Genomic DNA, 9,476 nt, shown 5'->3' on the forward strand with positions numbered 1-9,476 from the left:
AGTACAAAGTTGGAAGAAAAATGTTAGGAGATGGCATGGGGTGATGTGCAGGAAAGGAGGTTGAGCACCAGATGGATACCTGCGCTGAAGGCTGGGTGTCTTCTGTCCTCACCAACCTGTGAGTAAGAATCCAATCAGATTGACAAATCTGCTTTCTTATGCCATATCTGCTTATGTGGCACCTCAGATCTCATCAGATATCTAGACTGAGAACCTAACAGTCTTCAAGGAATCCTCCAGAGGTACCCAGGAATATGTCTATTTATACTCTCCCTCTTTGATCTTATTGAAAAACACCTTCAGAGGTAGTAAAACCACTATAGTTCAAATCATTCAAACTGTGCTTGGAAGTCCATCTTTATATATATAAAATTATTTTAAATCTGCAATCTTAAAACCTTAATTTTTCCTTCCAGTTTTAAGGTTCTATGGTTCCATGATTCTATGCCAAGAACAGGAGTATATGGAAACTGTGACCCTTCAGAATGCGGAACTTAGTAACAGAGGCCAAAGAGTAAGATTATTCTGTATTGTTTCAAATCCTTGAATCCTTGGAATAGATCTACAAGTAACATTCAACTTTCTTCATAAACCTTATTGTTATAAATAACCTCTATCTTCTCTATGGTCTTGATCAGCATCTTGCGTGACAATGTAAGAAGACGAGACACTTGTTTCTTGGGTTAAATTTAACATGTTTCAATTAATTGGTCCTCAATTTAGCTGATGTTATTTAAACAAGTGATAGATAAAAATCTGTTTTAGAGAAAGATATAGCTCTGTTTCTAAGAAGAGATAGATAGATTAATCAATTAGTTTATTATTTTATACTATATCAGCAGCTATTTTTTCCTAAGAAAAGAATATATTAACCATAATATGGCCTATGACTTCAAATGTCTTTCACTAATCAGATACCTAAGACTTATTATTACTATGAGAGAGATGATCTCATTTTACCAATTGTCAAAGGTCATCTATATGCCTGGAAGGAAGGAAAGAAGGAAAATACATCAAATGTCTGAATATAAAGTGAGAGCAAGTAGTACATGCATTTATGCTATACTTCCAAGGGAATAATACAATATTCAACATTAACATGGCAGACCCCAGCAATATTTTTGGAGTCATGTCTACCACATACCAACATATATAACATACTGATTTGAACAGAAATAGGAGTAAGAAATAGAAAGGACATGATTTAAACTAATTGTAGTATTATTATATACAATACAATGTGTTTTTCTAGTAAATGATTGTAGTGAGGCTAACTGGCATAAAGTCATCAAAATTAGTTGAAAGAAAGTTCCTAAGAAATAGTTTCAAAGTCTGTATAGCTCTACCAAAGCAGAAATATCTATCCAAACAATGCAAGGGGGTTACCTTTCTTTAGACATTCCAAGAAATTGCATCTTTACTGCTCATATATTGTGTTTAATTATACCAGAAAACAAAATGTCAGAAATAACATTTATTTATCCAATTTGTACTAACTGTTTTTTGTATTGTAAATAACTGTTAGCATTTATTTTAGAACATATTATGGTACAAGAAATTTTATGTAACAAATAATGAGAAAACACAAGAACAGATACAAGGTTTTTCAGGCACTTCCCATGTATGTGCATCCTTATTTTCTCTCAAAAATTGGGGCAAAAGTGCACATCAGACATGACAAAATGAAGTAAGTAATGCTTTCCAACACATTCAGATTCTTTTTTTATTAAATACTTTTGAGTATTATTGTTTTTCAAATACAGTTTTCTGCCTTTTTGCCCCACCCTCCCCATAATCCCAGCCATCTCCACTTCCCTCCCATTTCCACCCCCCTTGTTTTTGTCCATGTGTCCTTTGTAGTTGTTTCTGTAAACTGTAATGTAAAAAGACAGTTATGTGCACAAGCCTCAACATTAACAGTATTATACACATTTCTACATATAGAAAATAATTACCATCTGTAATGACACCTTGAAATAGATGGAGGAAACAATATTTATATAATGATTGATGGCTAAATAGAAACTTTCTGAAGAAAACTCTAAAACAAAATTGTTGCAGTCATGGGAATAGGACTCAACTGAACACATAAAGTATATATAATACAACCTAGCATATAATATCCAGTCAAAACATCCAATTACAGTGTTATATAATAACCATATGCCATATTCCATATATTTCTTCATGTCAAAATGTGTGTGCATTTCTTTATTGAAGTTAACATGATTAATGTTCTTTCATACCACCAACCATAATATCACAAGTTTAGTGTCTCAGTCACTAAAGACAAGACCATTTGTGTGTTATTTGAAGACAGTAGTGATGACAGATGGCTGTGGGATTGAGATTCAACAATTTACAGCACTTGAATGGCTCTTCTCCATAAACTTCTTTTACTTTCTTTAACCATTCTCAGCAACAATTCATCTTTATGGTGTCCTGTTAAGCAAACTACAGATATGTGTTTGTATGTACTGTTATAAAAAAAGTTACTATAAACATAGTTCATAGGAAAATAATTTAATGCTGTCACTTAATCTAACAATTGCCATTGGCTCTGGAAATGAAACAAGCATTGTTCCCAATAATGATATGACGAGGGGAATAAAAGCAATGTTGTACAGAGGCAAAAAGCTGTGTCAGATCGAATGGGAGGTTTTAGGGTTTGATCTGCTTTGTTAATGTATTGACAGGATCCAGATCTCCTGGATGTTTTAAAAGATTATTTAATTTTTAAAAAGATTTTATTTATTTATTTTTAGAGAGGTGAAGGGAGGGAGAGAGGGTGAGAAACATTAATGTATGATTGCCTCTCCAGCACCTCCTACTGGGGACCTGGGCTGTAACCCAGGCATGTGCCCTAGACTGGGAATTGAACCTGAGACCCTTTGGTTTGTAGGCTGGAACTCAATCCACTGAGCCATATCAGCCAGGACTAATTTTTTATATTAGCATTATTTTATCATGATTCTGTATAAATGAAAACACATACACTTACAAATTCTGTTCCTTAATTTAGGTTAAAATGCTTATAACATTTTCGGCATTACTATTATTTGTTCAATTTTAAGAATATTAGCTTTAGTAGAGAATTACCCTGAACTATATTAATCATAATAGAATTTAGTATAATGGTGGCACTGATAACAGTGAAAACATTCTTCCCTTCTTTTCCCCTAACCCCAGGTTATTTCCCCCTGAGTAATAATGAGAAGCAGCCCTAGGTAACATGGTTGACTCTGTGGTCAGATAGAAAACTTCATGTGCCAATCTAACTATGACAGTTGCACTCTGGAAGGTACTCATTGAGATGGAGAAACAGCAGCAGGACCAAGTGGACCTTAACATCAAGGAAGCTCTCCTTGGAGAAGCTGGAAATGGAGATAGAGGCTGCTCACCATGAGCACCAGGTCATGCTAATGAGGCAGAATCTGATGAGGCATCAGGAAGAACTTCAGAGGATGGAAGAGCTGCACAACCAAGAAGTGCAAAAGCAAATGGAGCTCAGGCAGGAGGAGGAGCATAGGCACTGTGAGGAAGTGATGTGGAGATAGCAGGAAGGATTCAAGGGAACCTTCCCTGATGAGAGAGAGCAGGAGATACAGATGGGCCAGATGGCTACGGGGGGTGCTATGGGCATAAATAACAGAGGTGCTGTGCCCCCTGCTCCTGTGCCTGCTTGTACCCCAGCTCCTCCAGGACCTGCCACTATAATGCCAGATGGAACCTTGGGATTATCCCCACCAACTATTGAAAGGACCAAGTTGCTACGATGGGAGGAATGGGGCAATTGGTGGAACCCCTTCTGCATTCAACCACGTGGCTCCTGGAGCTGAATTTGCTCCAAACAAACATCATCATTACTAATAAAATTGCATTATCTAGGTCCCCAAAACCCTTAAGAGAAAGACCCTTTTTGGACTAGCTGGAATTCTACCATGGAAAAGTGTTTGGAATTCCTCTCAGTAGTTAGGTATTTTCTGCCTGTACTACTCTAGGGAGTAAGCTGGAGGCAGAGGGCAAGGGAGGGGCAATATTTAACAAATGAATTCAGTATGGTATATCATTTAATCATATCTGTATAGTGCATGCCTGAAGTCTCATGTGATTATTGAGGGTTTGGGAGGGAGGGAACAGTGGCAAGGTGCATCCAGTTAGAGCCCCCATTAATCTTGATCATTCCATTCTTTGTTTATCCTGTTGTATTTGCTTTCTCATTCTTAAGTTCCCCAACCCCAGAGACACTGCCACATATATCACAAAACCCACCAACACCCCCAGTGAACTTAGCCCCATCACTCCATTCACTCCCAGCTGGGAATTCAGGCAAATGTCTGTAGAAGTCACAGATAACATACATATATACATAACATAACAGACATACATAACACACATACTGTTATATCCCACATATTATCCCTTCGTGTCCTAAGGAATACATAAAAAGTCTTGTGTAAATCTGCCCCTTTCTTCTTGGGTAGGGATGACCCAGGAATGGCAGTTTTGTGTCTGATGTTGCTGATAGGCCTAGTGCTATCTTGGGAACAAGGTTGCTGTATGCTGAGTGTTCAACAGTATCTCTTAGCCTTGCCTACCTTAGGTAGTTATGCTGTGCATTTTTTAAGTTGGTGTACCATGTTTGATTTGTCCCTGATACCTCTGGAGTTTTTCTGGAAAATGGAGCATTAATGCAGCATCGACTTATTAAAACTCATTTTAAGCAAAAAAACAAACAAACAAAAAAAACCCCTTCACCATTAGAATCCATTTTTTTTTAAATTTTTTAAAAATATTTTATTTATTTATTTTTTAGAGAGGGAAGGGAGGGAGATAGAGAGAGAGAGAAACATCAATGTGCGGTTGCTGGGGGTTATGGCCTGCAACCCAGGAATGTACCCTGGCTGGGAATCGAACCTGGGACACTTTGGTTCCCAGCCCGCACTCAATCCACTGAGCTATGCCAGCCAGGGCTCTAGAATCCATTTTAAAGTAAAAGATCACATTGAAATTTTCAATTTAACCAAGGAGGTAAAAGACCTGTACATTGAAAACTATAAGACATTGATGAAAGAAATTTAAAAAGACACAAATAAATAGAAAGATATTCTATGCTCATGTATTGAAGAATTAATATTGTTAAAATGTCCATACAACCTAAAGCAGCCTACAGGTTGAATGCATTCACTGTTTTCAAGAACCATGTATAAAGCACACATGGACAAAAACCAAAGGGGGGTAGGATCAAGGGTGGGAGGTGGGGGTGGCTGAGGGGGCAGAAATGAAGACAACTGTACCTGAACAAAATAAAAAAATTTTAAAAATTCTAACGGCATTTTGTCGCAGTATTTTAAAAAATCCTACATTTTGTACAGAACTATAGAAGATTATGTATTGTGGCCAAGGTACTTTTGAGAAAGTAGAAAAAATTAAGAGGCAACACACTTCCTGATTTTTAAATCATATTACAAAGCTATAGTAATCAAAATAGTATGGTATTAGCACAAAAACAGACCCATAAATTAATAAAACATAATAAACTGCCCAGAAATATACCCATGCATATATGATCAATTAATTGTCAACAAAGAACCCAAGAATATAAAATGGGGAAAAGATAGATTTTTCAATAAATGGGATGGGAATACTGCATACCCACATGCAAAAAAAATTAAAACTGGGTCTCTATCTTACACCATACTAAAAAATCAGCTCAAAATGGGTTAAAGACTTGAACATAAGACATGAAAGTATAAAACTCCTGAAATAAAACAAAGACAGTAGACTCCTCAGCATTTATCTTGGAAATTTGGAGGTGGGAGGTGCGGTTATACAAAAAGCAAAGGAAGCAAAGCCACAGTGAAATTATATCAAGTTTGGGAAGATCTTCACAGTAAAGAAAATCATAAACTCCAAATAAAAAGGCTACTTATAGAATGAGAGAAAATATTTCAAATCACCTTCCCAAATGGGATGAATATCCAAAATATACAAAGAACTCATACTCAGTAGCATACAAGTAACACAGGCATAAAATTTAAAAAGAAAACAAGGAAATCCTGGCATTTGTGCAAAACAGATGGCCTGGAGAGCATTATGCTAAGTGAAATAAGCCAAAGAAAGATGATAATGTATCAGACCCTTATATGTGGAATCTTAAAAAAAAAAAAGAGAGAAGAAAAAGAAAAGTAAAAAGAGTCTAACAGCTATAACCAGAGTCTGGGGGTTGAGTCAGGGTAAGATTGGAAATGGTTAGAGAAAGATTACAAACCCTCAGTGGACGATGAGTGAGGTCCAAGGATCTGATGTGTAACATGGTGATGACAGTTGGTAACTGTTGTACAACGAAATTTACTAAAAGTATAGAACTGAAATGTCGCCACATAAAAAGATAAATGTATGCAGTAGTGGATGTGTTAACTAACTAGATGGGGGAATCCTTTCACATTGGGTACATACATAAAATCATCACTCTGTTCACTCTAAATATCTTATGATTTTGTCAATTATACTTCAATGAAGCTGAACACAATAAAGTTTTCAAATGCTGGGGCTGAATGTTTCTCTCAATAACTAAATCTATACATATCTGGATGCAGTTGATAATTCCTCTTCAAAACTACATTTGCTTTCCTATAGATTTACAAGAAAAAAACTTAGAATAAATATAGGAATATTATTTAAATGGAGTAAAGAGATCCATATACACTAATACGAAATAAATTTTCTACAAGTATAATTTTATTCATATGTAAAAGAAAATATATCTCAGAAACTGAAATGACAATAAAATGAGTGATTATAATAAAGTGATGATATTTATGTATACCGTTGATCAATAAGTTATTTGTTAAACTATACAAGTGCTTTTCTCAATATAAATGTGTTCTTCATTCAACTTGAGCACATACCATGGGGAAAACTCAATGTACATGAATGACCAGGAATAAACCAGTAGTGATGTGATTCTTGCCTCTCTCTACTTGTAGTCTTATGCGAGCTATGTTTTTAAAAGCACACAAATATTATTTCACTAATGACAATTGTTGTAAATGCTATGAACTAAAAGTGTAAATGCAATGAAATCTGTAATGGTGGCTTTAAAATATTGTTTAAAGATTTAAAACAACATATTTTATATTTCCTAATAATTTTCATTTTCATGTTGCCTGTGAGTACTGCATGTTTCTAAACATCTCTGAATTACTCAGTTTTGCTTTTATCGGCCATCTACCTTTACACGGGCCTCAGCTGCACAGACTAACTGATGTGTTTGCTATTTAACACATGGCCATCTCTGATCAGCATTTTAAAAATATTCTTGTTATTTCACTTTAAACACAAGTGAGTTTTCTAAAATAATTTGCAGTAGGGGGGCGTGTTCAGTTTTGCTGTAAGCTTATAAAAAAGAATTTATAATTAAAGTGCTGACACAATGAATGCTATAAAAGCATGAACAGCCTTGCTATAAAAATGCTTATGATTGCTTTGGCTTCCTTTGCAGAGCCTGTGCTACAGAGCTGCTACAGTAGGAGCAGTTGTGTTTGCTGATAATAGTGTGCCTTTCATAAGATTCTTATCTGCTCATCAGATGCTATTTTTACATTGCTGCTGAAATGTTTTCCTCCCATACTTAAAGTGGCATTCACTTTATATTTCCATTCAGGGAAGATAGCTTGTAATGAGCAATCTCAATTAAGCTGAACTTCAACATGTCCAACTTCTCAATAAAGTAATCAATTAGATTTGATGGCAATTGACTTTGACGTGTGCCGTCACACCCCATCAAACCAAAAGCATTTTGCAGCACTTGTAATCTTCTTGGAGTTTGGGTGGAGAACTTACCAATGGATTTTAAGAAAATTCAAGAACTGTTTCAGATAATGTAGTTAGGTAAAGTTTCTTCTACTGCATGTTGTTGCATTGTCCCTGTAATGTGATGCGAAAATGAGATGCACAGGTTTAAGAGGTCTTGAGGGGCGTTTGCGGCTCCTGTGTGAGAGGAGAATGAAAAGTGCAGCCTGATGGTCTGGGCTGGATTTGTGAAAGGCAGCCTGGGTTTCTAAAGTCAAACATTTGCACCTGCAAAAAAAATGTTAGCAATACACAATTGTGCTAACCTAATCACTCAGTTGTGAAGTTCATTTGGTAGAGACTGCAGTGTTTACTGATAAGCTAATTTTAAGAGATTGTTTCTTTGATACTAATGTACTCTCTTCAGTCAATGATTTGCAGTTTTAGAATCTTTTATTTATTTTTTCAATATATATTATTTTCATTGTGACTGAAAACCAATAATAATTGAAAACCAATTTTGATGATATTGTATTTTTATAGAAGTTATAAGACACCATATATCCATTCTAAAGTATTCAGAATCAAAGACAGCTGGTAAGATGGAGACTGGAGAGAGAGCCTAAATACAAGAGTGCTACATTCAATTCTATGACTGGCAACTGTATACGCAACCAGGTATTTACATCAGGCAAAACCCCAAAGGATACTCTTCTAAAGAATTGGAGCAGGGTGGGGCTGGAGGGTACTTGGAAAACATAGGGCAGTTAATGTTGCACTTCATAGTAAAGCTCTTAAAGCTCCAAATCTGCTGTTGAGAGGACTCCCAGCATTGGTGTCTATGGATTATTTCACTTAATGTAAGCATATCAACCTGCACACCTGTAGGTCTCAATCAATACTCCTTTCTTTTCATTTTAAACTGTGCATAGAAATGTAAGATCACCAGATATGTGATAAATGTATGACAGAAAAAAATTAGCCTTGCCTGCCATTCAGGGGAAATGACACATGGAACATTGAAACAGTTTAGGGAAGAGTTTTACATGTGTACACATTTACATATGCACAAACACATCCAGACACACAGACACATGTCCCCTGGTATTCTCTGAGATATTTGATAATAGCATGCATCTAAAAAAATATGGTGCAAAACTCAGTAAAATATTTGGAAGATAAAGCGAAGGTAATGTTTGACTACACAATATTAACAGAATCAGAAAATTTGAAGGACAATTATAATTTAGAGGGTGGCGTTTTGTAATTCCAGTTTTCTGGCTAATTTGATAAATATCTAAAAAATGTCCATTTGCGAAAACAATTAAACCTACTTCTTAGCAGCTAGCAGAGCAATAAAGGAAGAACAAAAGGAAGTTTTGTTTATATGTATGTTTTATCAGCTAGCTCAAATTCTTTTCTACTGTGGGTTATTTTTCACTATTAGCAGTGAAGACTGACACAGATATACCTAATTGAATGTTGTTAAACTATTAAAAAATATACTTTTTGAAATTATTTTTTATTACTATACACTCAGAAAGTTATGCAAGACTTAAACTTTGTTCATCGAAATAGGTTTCTTTTTAAAAGTTTTATTTATTTATTTTTTAGAGAGGGGAAGTGTGGGAGAAAGAGAGGAAGAGGAACATCATATGTGGTAGCCTCTCAAGCGCCCCCTA

The 9,476-nt window shown here is 35.5% G+C and overlaps 1 pseudogene; it reads left to right on the forward strand.

The window, feature by feature from the left end:
- The first annotated feature begins 3,280 nt into the window (after positions 1–3,280).
- LOC114507280 lies at positions 3,281–3,870 on the forward strand (annotated as a pseudogene).
- The last annotated feature ends 5,606 nt before the right edge of the window (positions 3,871–9,476 follow it).

The sequence above is a fragment of the Phyllostomus discolor genome, chromosome 10 (assembly GCF_004126475.2).
Source record: "Phyllostomus discolor isolate MPI-MPIP mPhyDis1 chromosome 10, mPhyDis1.pri.v3, whole genome shotgun sequence".
Classification (NCBI taxonomy): domain Eukaryota; kingdom Metazoa; phylum Chordata; class Mammalia; order Chiroptera; family Phyllostomidae; genus Phyllostomus; species Phyllostomus discolor.